We start from the raw sequence: 10,470 nt of genomic DNA on the forward strand, positions 1-10,470 counted from the left end.
AGTTAATTCTAGATGTATCAAAATGTGGTTCATCTAGAGTTGCCAATAATTCCACCCTTGCCCGTTTAGTGCGGCGAGGTGTTTCATGGTCTAGAAAAATAGCATCCCTGCTTTCTACCAGTTTATTATTTTCAGGATCATAAAACAATACCCTTTTGATTCTGTAGAATAACCAATAAAAATTCCTGGTGTGCTTTTAGGATGCAACTTAGTACAATGTTGATTTGGCACTCTAATTTGAGCATTACATCCCCAAACAACTAAATGACGAAGTGAGAGTTTCCTTCCGGTCCATGACTCGTAAGGAGTGACTGTGACAGCTTTAGATGGTGAGTGGTTTAATAAATAAACAGCAGTATGCAAAGCTTCACCCCAAAATGATAAAGGAAGATCAGAATAGGCCATCATGGACCTAACCATATCCATAAGTGCTCTGTTCCTCCGCTCGGCTACACCGTTTTGGTGCGGAGTATATGGCATAGTATAATGATGAATAATTCCATTCTCTTTACAAAAATCATTTAATATTCCTGAAGTGTATTCTCCCCCACGATCAGTTCTTAAAACTTTAATTGTTTTATTCAATTGATTTTCCACTTCAGTTTTAAATGCCTTAAAAGCATCAAACCCTTCCGACTTGTGTTTTAGAATATACACATAACCATATCTAGAATAACCATCAATGAATGTGATGAAATAAAGCTTTTGACCATTAGTGAGAGTAGACATTTCTCCACAAATATCAAAATGAATAATAGCAAGAGGCTCCTTAGATCTTTCCGCCTTTGGAAAAGGCGCATGGGTCATTTTACCCATTATACATGCCTCACAAGTACCAAAATGCTCCCACTTAAAGTTTAGAATTCCAGAATTAATTAGCCTTTTAATTCTGTTTTTAGATATGTGACCAAGTCGTAAATGCCATAAATAAGATTCTGAGCATGTGTTCTTGTCATTGTTCCTCACTATGGAGTTATCTTCACCAACTAAGCAATCAGAGTTGGCACCTTCTATTAAATTATCAAGAAAATATAGGCCATCATGGCGAACACCAGTATGAACTAATTTCCCGTTGAGCAATATTTTAACTCTTCCATTTCCAAATAGTATATCATAACCAATAGATTCCAACTGGGAGACAGATATTAAATTCCTTCTCATGCTAGGTGAATATAAGGTGTCCTTCAACAATAACTTTCCTCCACCAGGGAGTTTAAGAACATAATTTTCAATTCCAAGTGTATCAGCTTTAGCATTAGTGCCTAAGTGGACATATCTATTTCCCTTTGGAATTGTTTGCATGGAAGTAAAACATTTACGTTCTCTTGCAATATGTGATGTACAACCAGAGTCGACAACCCAGCTATTTGGAAAAATAGTAGTAAATAAAGCTTCAGTGCAAACATTAACATAATGCATACCTTTCTCTGAAGGGCTGCCTTTGGGATCATCATGATTGTCTTGCTTCTTCTTCTCATTATTATATTTCTTCTTCTTCCTGCATTCAGATCTAAAGTGCCCAATCTAACCACAGTTGTGACAAGGGAAAGCCTTTTTATTTTTGTCATTCCTCTTAGATGAGTCATAATTTCCACGATCATCACGATCGCGTTTCTTGTTAAGCTTGTCCCTCAAGTCACCTTTACCTTTCTTCTTGTGCCAGTTCCTTTTATTTGCATTGTGTCTTTCTTCTCCCGGGTGTAATTCTGAATTATTTGAGTTTCTTTCCTTTCCCTGGGAGAATTTCCTATCTTCTTCCATAAGCAAATGATGCCTCAGATTTCGCATGTTTAGTGCACGCTCAGAATGACATCTTAAATTGTTCCCATGAGTTTGGCAAAGAGTTCAAGACAACCATAACTTGCACTTCTTCTTGAAAAGGATAACCAGCAATTTTTAATTCCTCTCCGAGAACAGAGAGTTTATTTATATGCTCATTAACTGAAGCACCTTCATTCGTCTTGGTAGAGAGAAACCGATTAACAAGGCTAAGCACTTTAACAAGAGATATATCACCAAAATCCTTTTCCAGTCTGCCTACGTATCTCCGGTAGTCTAGCTCTTCGCGGCGGCGCGGCTCGCCAGCTCCGCGTGTGTAAGGCGCACGTCGCGAACTCACGATCAAAGTGTGTTGTGTGCAGCGTGACTCATCGCCTCCTCTGTACCCGAGGGCCGTGGGGAAAGGAAATTAGAAAAGAAATGTCGATGTTGCCTTTTTAGGCCACCTGGCCAGTTCTATATCTCTCTTCTCATTAGTTTACTAATACCTAATGGACTATAGGACCTGTGGGTTTATATACTGGACTTGAGCCCCTCCTCCGCTTGGGCCCTCGACCGTCGCACCTTATGGCCTACCCTAGGGCCGGCCGGCACTGCAGGTTCATCACGTTCGGGAGGTGGCGGCGGAGCATGGTGGCGACGAGCGCGCGGGTGTTGCCGGTCCCGACGACGGCCTGGTGGATGACGGCGAGGACAATGCCCTCGAAGTCCGGGCCCCGTCCAGTGTTCACGGTCACGGGGCTAAACGCTTGCCAGATCACCTTCCCACAGGTGTTAGCGGCCGAGATCAGGTAGATGGCAGAGCACCCCTTGAGGCAGTAGCCCTTGTCGAAGAGCTCGGCGAGGAAGACGACGAGGCAGCGGCAAAGGCACAGTGCATGTGTCGGGGTCATGCGACCCGATAACTTTGTACGAATCAGTGGAACCCCGTATATTCCGGCCAGCTACGACCCTATCAAATTGAGTTCATGAATCTGTGCGACCCGGCAGCAGTTTAGTCTAGATTCGCCGCTGCGACGAGGACGCTGGCGGAGAAGAGCTGGAGGACGATGAGCGCGCCGACAGGCCCGTGCATCCCAAGCAGGACGTAGGCGGCGGCCTTCCCGAGCGCGATGGTCACGGCGAGCACCTTCCGCGCGCCGTCCATGAGGTCGCGGTCCCAGCGGACGTTTTGGTCGACGCGGATCAGCTTGGAGGCAGTGAGGAGCTGCGTCACCGTTCCAGCCGTGAGGACGGGACCGACGCCGAACTCCATAAGAGTGCCGCGGTGGGAGGCGAGGATGGAGCGCACCCAGGACAAGGGGTCGGCGCCGGAGGCTGCGTAGCGGACGCCGTAGAGCGGCACGTGGCTGCACACCATGAAAACGGACAGGGACAGCCCCGTGTAGAGCATGCGCCGGTGGAACGGCACTGCCCTGTCCGCGCGCCGCATCGCGGGCATCAGCACGGCCAGCTGCCGGATCATGTCCATCACAAACGAACCGCGGGCGGCCATGAATCGATGAGCTTGCGTTAGTATCGCTTTAATATCAGCCGGCTTATCCATGTCCTAACTGTTCACGAACCACAGTTAGCATTTTTGACACTTGACAGGTGATCATTGCAACAGAGCTCGCTATTCAGAAGGTGACCTCCCTTCCTCGCAGCAAAACCTGAGTCTACATCGCCGGCCCCGTTCGGCTTACCCCATATTCAGTTTGTTCGTTTTTTTTTTTCAACCGAAACAGTGTTTTTCTCTCACAATAATTCAGGGGCCTCCCACCGGGCGGGTTGCCACTGCCACGACCCCTGCCCATCTTGTTCTGCTTCCTTCTTGTCAAGGACACCTGTGCTAAAGAGAAAAGAATTATTCAACTCAAGAATGTGGTCAGTGCTGCTGTCCAGAACGTCCTGCAATTGGAGTGTCCATCTTGGCACACTTCTCACACACGTCGAAGTTAACACAAGTCTTGCATGTAAATCTATCACCTTGAATCAGATAAACCTGCATGAAAGATGACAATTTAATATATGTATCTAAATGAGAACTAAAAGCAACACATTGTTTTCAACACATGAATTTTGATGGCTTATTTTGTCAAGATTTGTTCTTTATGATGATATAAATTTGTTCTTTATGATGATATAAATAAGGACAAGGAAAGATCAAGTGCTTTCAAACCTCGAACCACATACATTTTTCTAACTTAGTTACAGCTAATTTACATCTTATATAGATACCACCCTTCCTCTCTAAAGCATCTGAATATTATGTAGATACAGTCATCTAAAGCAACACATTCAAAATAATTAAAAAGAATAGGTAAACTCAGAACTTTGTACTTACCCCACAGAAGTCACAACCCACCCCTACATGTGTAATTGATAGTTTAGTGCGATGGCTCATGGTCTCTCTCAACAATGGGGTACCTAGTTAAGAAGAAAAACTATAGTTAGCTAGGAGAGAAAAGAATCAGCTATGTACTCCACACTGAAACATAGTTCACCAAATTTCATAAAGAGGATAATATACCAAAGCAGTTTCTTTTACACACATGGATAAAGGAAAACACAATCTGCCCTGCATGTTATATAGTCTAAGAGAACTAACCTAGCTACATACTGAGTTATGCTAGGTTCGTTCAAAATTTTGCCCGTAGCACCGCATGGGCTTTTAGCTAGTCCGATAAGAAGTGGGTCAGGAAAATCAAATAGGCACAAAAAGGAAGATGATGGATGAGGTTAGTGAAATAATAGCGAAGCATTGCCAGAGGAATATATTTGATAATTGTTGATGTATTCGTCTCCCTGTTAGTTGAACAATTCTTCCTAATAAGACACTAGAAGAGCTAAATTAGTAGAACGATTGGGTTGCTGTAGGGGTGCATGATTTCTATATATATCCTACTAGGTTACCACTGAAGCATGCCTCATTAGTACTAGTAGAAACATTTTAGGAGTATCTCTACAAAATTTGCTTTATTAGTACAAGTACCATGTGCTATAAGGGAAACAATTACCTGAAAACGGTTGAGCCTTCTTGGCCCTTGCTTTATAAGCAGCTGCGAAATAGTCTTGTATAAAATTATTCAAATCACAGCAGATAGCCAAAAGACCACCAGGGTGAAGCATTCCGCAAGTTGGACAGTTGATTATCTCTCCATCTCCAGCAAAAGGCACACATGATATGCAAAACACTTAAATAAACTTTTAATAAGTTAATTTCTTACAAATAGTTTAAAACATTTATCCTAACTTAGAAGTTACCATGACCACAGTTTTAAACTGTAGGCTGATACAATAAGTTTTGGCATTGAACACAACTGACATCCTCCAATTGAACCTGAAGGAGAATAGGATACAGGAATTTAAGATGAGAAATAGAGAAGTCTAGTTGTTCCTCATTTAAACTAATACAAACATTTAATTCCCATGGTTATCTAAAACACTAATTGCTCTGAATTTGATATGTAAAACTGTACTAGTTTGAATATAAGGGAATTTTTTTTTACTGAGCACTGGTAAACACCGATTGGCTCTATAACCTTTTCATCTACAGCAAGATCAAACAAGTTAAACTGATGTGATCATTAATAAAAGGCAAGACATTATTCCTATTGTCAGGTATAAATTCCGAATCATACTACTAGATAATTGTTCTAGGTATATGTGATTGTATATCTTTATCTAAAAAAAATGTGATTGTATATATGCAATATATACACTATGATGAATCTTTGGGTTTTTCATTAATGAATGAATGTATAGAGAGACTTTGATCACTTACTTGCTTCTCGTGTTCCCATGGGGTTCCCCACAAAAGATTGGAGCTTAAGAACTAAATCACCAATCAGTTGACAAACAAATGGCAGGTAATTGTAGCATTTCTTACACATGGGACATTCGGAGCTCCCAACAATACTCATAGCCCTCTCAACACAACCTACACAAAACATATGGCCACATGCTACAATAGAAAATGGTAAGAATTGTGCATGCTACACTCAGGTCAAACATAGCACAAAACATACAAAAAAAAGTTCTTACATATAACAGCAGGTTCACGCACAGGGACCTGCAATAAAAAATCAAAGGAAAAACATGCGATCAAATAGTCACTTTTTTCCTCCAAGTGCACAATTGATTGATTCAACATAAAAGCAAGAACTTGAACTCACCAGCAAATCGAACACTTGAAAAACTTCTCCGCAATCTCCGGCATAGCCTTGGGCGTGACATTCTTGCTTCCCTCGGGGACAGGATACTCTTTGTTAGCCCCTGGATCACCGGCACGACGTGAGCCGACCACTCACCAGCGTTGCCAACCACGCACTATGGTTGGAGGTAGAAGAAGAGAGGGAGAATAGAGCACACACACAGCACAAGCACCAGCGTTGGGCGGAGCTCTGCAGAGGAGATGGCAAAACTGAACTCGCGCTCTTTACTGAATTGCAGTGGCAAACTATATATACAACTCTACCCATCTAATCCTACTACACAGATATGTCAGGCTATCATGCTGCTATAGTGACTAGATGTGTAAGTAGGGCTGACTTTGACGCCTGCCCCTACTGTGGCTACAGTTGCAGGAGAGCCTTATGACGCCTGCCCCTGCAGCGGCTACAGTGCAGCAGCAGGGAACCCTTTTCGGTGCTGCCTGTCCCTACCGCGCATTCACACAAGGGAAGCAACAGATTACTTAACAATTCTTCCCCTAATCCTGCTGCTAACCCTTGACCCCTCCATGTTGATCATCTCCTTCAGCTCCGTGAACCAAAGACGGCCGAGCGGCTTGGTGAGGACGTCTGCGAGTTGTCGACCAGTTTCGACAAACTCGATGACGATCTGCCCTCCATCGATACAGTCACTGAGGAAGTGGAACTTGACGTCGATGTGCTTGCTCTGGTCGTGGAGAACTAGATTCTTCGCGAGGGCGATGGCGGGCTGGTTGTTCGCCATCAGTGCTGGTGGGTGAGCTTCCACACCGGTCAGCTCGTCCAGCAGCCGGCGCAGCCACATAGCTTGGCACGCCGCTATGGCCGCCGCCACGTACTCTGCCTCGCACATGGACAGTGCCACCACCTTCCGTTTCAGCGATAGCCATGAGATTAGAGCCGACCCGAGGAAGACGAGCACGCCAGAGGTGCTCCGCCGTTCGTCGATGTCCCCCACCATGTCTGCATTGCTGAACACAGTGAGCTGCAGCCTACTTCCGCCGGTCTTGGGGAAGACGATCTCCTGATCCACCGTTCCCTTGATGTAGCGCAGTAGCTGCTTCACCGTAGCCTAGTGATTCTCTCGGGGATCCTCCATGAAGCGATTGGCGTAGCCCACGACGAACGCAATGTCTGGCCTCGAGTGGACTAGGTAGCGCAGACCACCGACGATGCTCCTATAGAGTGTTGCATCTACCTTCGCCGCGGTACTGGCCTTCGTCAGCTTCAGTTGCTCCTTTATCGGAGTCACACATGGCTTACACTCAGCCATGCCGCTCCGCTCCAACAGCTTTGAGGCATACACGCTCTGACCAAGCGTGAGCGCCTCCTTCCCCTGTCTCACCTCGATGTCATGATAGTAGGAAAGCTCGCCGAGATCGCTTATTCGAAAATGAGTCGCCATCTCACGCTTGAAGCTATCGATGTCCTCCGCACGCGCGCCGGTGATGATCAAGTCGTCCACATACATGTCGACGATGAGCTCCTCCTTCCCCCATCACCACGTGTAGAGCACGTGCTCGTTTGCGCACCACGTGAACCCAAGCTCGCCTAGCGTGGCGTCAAGCTTGGCGTTCCACGCTCGTGGGGCCTGCCACAGCCCGTAGAGCGCCTTGCGCAGTCACCCTATGCTCCGCTCCCTGGACGGGGAATCCTAGAGGTTGCCTGACAAAGACCGTCTCCGCCAGCTCGCCGTTGAGGAAGGCTGATTTTACGTCCAGGTGATGGACGCTCTAGTCCTTTGCTACTACCAAAGCCAGAAGCAGTCGGACAGACTCCATGTGCGCTACCGGTGCAAAGACTTCCTCAAAGTCGATGCCCTCGTGCTGGACAAAGCCTCGGGCGACGAGACGCGCCTTATGCTTGACAATGACGCCGCGCTCGTCCCGCTTGACCTTGTACACTCACTTCAGGCCGATCGAACAGCATCCTAGAGGTGGATCGATGAGCTCCCAAGTCTCGTTTTCCTCGATCGCCTTCATCTCCTCCAACATCGCCCGCCGCTAATTTCCATCACGCTCGTCTAGCGTAAACATGGATGGTTCCTCTACACTGACGAGAAGCAACTCTAGGTCATTAAGTAGCTGACCCACCAGGCCTAAGGGCCCTGTGTCGCCGATGATGTCGTCCAGCCTACGGAACCACACCTCCTCACCATTGTGGAAGGCATCCACGAACTCAGTGATGTCGCTTGGAGGTGAGACGAACTCGATCGATGTCGATGGAGCTCCCTGTTCTACCGGAGTGATTGGCACAACACCTGGAGTGCTCGACACCCCAGCTGTAGTGCTTAGCACTACTCCTGGATCGCTCATCACCACTCCTGGAGTGGTCGACACCCCTCCCAGAGTGCTTGGCATCGGTCTTGGAGTGGTCGGCACCACTACAAGACCTCTTGTCTCCGCTATGGGAGCGTTCAGCACCCGTCCTAGAGTGGTCAGCACCATTGTAGGACTGCTCGGCTCCACTCCTGGAGTGCTCAACACTGCCCCAGGAGTGCTCGGCTCTATTGCTAGAGTGCTTGGCACCTCCTCTCTAGCGTCTCCACCACCGTGGATGACCAAGTGCTCGATGACAAAGGTGCTGGTGAAGCCGCCAGCTTCCCTCGTGCCTAGATTGTTCTAGTCCCAAGCCGCCTTCTCGTCGAACACGACGTCGTGTGAGACAAGCACCTTGCCTCCACGTGGGTCGTAGAGCCGATATGCCTTGGTACCTTCTGCGTAGCCTAGGAGCACCATCGGTGTGCTCCTGTCCTCCAGCTTGGTGAGGACCGGCTTTGTCTTCCTGACGTGGCTGATGCAGCTGAATGTCCGGAGGAAGGACACGCTTGGCTTGCGCCCATACTAAGCTTCGAATGGCGTCTTGCCCTATAGGACCTTAGTGGGCGTGCGGTTGAAGATGAACACCGCCGTGGTCACCGCCTCACCCTAGAACCTTGCCGGCATGCTCTTGGCCTTCATCATGGATCGAGCCATGCCGACCACCGTCTGGTTCTGCCGCTCCACCATGCGCATTCTGCTCTGGCGAGTACGAAGCGATGTGGTGCCACACCACACCCTGATCTGCGTAGTATGCAGCGATCTCCACCGAAGTGAATTTACCACCGTGATCAGTCCTCAGCACGCGTAGCTTCTTGCCACTCTCCACCTCCACGCATGCCTTGAACTTCTTGATCACCTCCACTGCCTCATCCTTGATCGTTAGGAGTTGTAGCCACATATAGTGACTGTAATCATCCATGAGTAGGAGGAAGTACCACCGACCACCATTTGTGGCTGGCGTGATTGGCTCACAGAGATCGTCGTGGACAAGCTCGAGAGCGTCCACCGCATGATACTTGGCCACCTTTGGGAATGACAGCCTCCTCTGCTTCCCGGCCAGGCAGCTATCACATAGCTCGCCTATGTGCTCGATGTGGGATAGCCCTCAGACCATCTTCCCTAGCCGACCGAGCACATTGAAGCTAAGATGGCCAAACTGGGCATGCCACAGCCATGACTCCTCGGTGTGCCATGCTGCCAGGCACACCGACTGCTCTACCTTCAAGTCGAGTAGGTACATCTAGTTCCAGGACCTCTTCACCTTGGTAAGAAGGTGTTGTTCTTAGTCCCTGATCCTGAGGACACCATCCTTGATCAGTACCTCGCTACCATGCTCATCTAGCTGGCCAATGCTGATGATGCTTGAACGTAGCTGCAGGATGTAATATACATCCATTAGCGTGCGATGCTCGCCGTTCTGGCACCTGAAGATAATGGTGACACGCCCTCAGATTACCACCCTTGAGCCATCACCGAACTTCACCGTGCCAGCCACGTCATCGTCGAGCTCAGAGAAGGCTGCCTTGAAGGCCGTCATGTGGTTGCTGGCTCTAGAGTCTAGGTACCACCACTGCTCCTGCTCGCCACCCACACATCCGAGGTGGACTTGGGCGCATGATTCATCAAGGTAGACAGCTTTTAGAGCCTTCCTAGGCCCTTTCAGTGCCATCACCTCTCCCTTCTCCTTGGCCTCAACGTCGTGCAGTGCACAGAACATTGCCATCAAGAGAGTGGCCTCATCATCATCATCAGCCTACACCAGATGAGCCTTAGCCTTCTTCTCCTGCTTGTGATTTAGGCACTCTCTTGCCTAATGGCCCATCTTCTCGCAGCGCCGGTAGGCGTTGGGGTCGACCTTATTCTTCTTCTTTTTCTCTGAAGAAGCCTTGGCATGGTGCTTGCCATCGCCACCGCGGCTAGAGGAGGCTTCCCTGGAGTTCCTCCAGGCAGCCCACTCCTCCTTTGTCAGCAGCAGCTTGCCGCTATCCGTTGTCGCTGTAGCCTGCTCCATGTGCTTGTCCACTGCCCGTAGATGACCCATCACATCCTCAATGGTGAGGGTGGACAAGTCCAGCATCGTCTCTATGGAGAGAGCAATCTGGATGTACTTCTTTAGCATGAAGTGGAGGTACATGGAGACCACCTCTTCTTTGTCGATGGTAACGTCGTGGCTCCTT

Source organism: Miscanthus floridulus, chromosome 7 (assembly GCF_019320115.1).
Source record: "Miscanthus floridulus cultivar M001 chromosome 7, ASM1932011v1, whole genome shotgun sequence".
In the NCBI taxonomy this organism is placed as follows: Eukaryota; Viridiplantae; Streptophyta; class Magnoliopsida; order Poales; family Poaceae; genus Miscanthus; species Miscanthus floridulus.